The sequence below is a fragment of the Physeter macrocephalus genome, chromosome 3 (genome assembly GCF_002837175.3).
Source record: "Physeter macrocephalus isolate SW-GA chromosome 3, ASM283717v5, whole genome shotgun sequence".
Lineage (NCBI taxonomy): Eukaryota > Metazoa > Chordata > Mammalia > Artiodactyla > Physeteridae > Physeter > Physeter macrocephalus.
This window is the reverse complement of record NC_041216.1, coordinates 10,555,124-10,555,877: the sequence shown is the minus strand read 5'-3', so window position 1 is coordinate 10,555,877 and position 754 is coordinate 10,555,124.

The following is a 754-nucleotide window of genomic DNA, read 5'->3' as shown; positions in this document are numbered from 1 at the left end:
AGAAAGCTCTTAGCACAGTGCCTGGTACCCAGTAAGCACTGAATGAGTGTTAGCCATTATTATTATTATTGCCATTAGTAGCAGTAGTATTCCTCCTCAGCACAGCCCTGTCTCAGAGCATTTTCTTGTTTGTATAACTCTGGGCACTTACCATTTGTTCTTATTACTTATCACTATTTTATCTGCTTTGGTATATTGTAGACTGCTACAGGGAAAGGCCACATTTTCTCTCTCTTTATATGGAAGGGAGGGGAAAGGAAGTTGAGTTGGAACACAGTGTTTTGTACATAGTAAGTGCTCAAGAAACATTTATTTGTTGGTACACTACTGGAATTTAAGCTCCATGACAGCAAGGACTTGTCCATCTTATTCACTATTTTATCCCCTGAGCCTAGTACACTGTTGCACACATATAGAACCCTCAATAAACATATACTGAATAAAAAAATGAACGGCATCTCCTCATCCTCCACCAGGATTCTTTTTTTAATGTATAAATTTATTTTATTTATTTATTTTGGCTGCATTGGGTCTTCGTTCCTGTACGCAGGCTTTCCCTAGTTGCCGCGAGTGGGGACCACTTTTCTTTGTGGTGCGCGGGCATCTCACTGCGGTGGCTTCTCTTGTTACGGAGCACGGGCTCTAGGCGCGCGGGCTTCAGTAGTGGCACACGGGCTCAGTAGTTGTGGCTCGCAGGCTCTAGAGCACAGGCTCAGTAGCTGTGGTTCACAGGCTTAGTTACTCCGTGGCATGT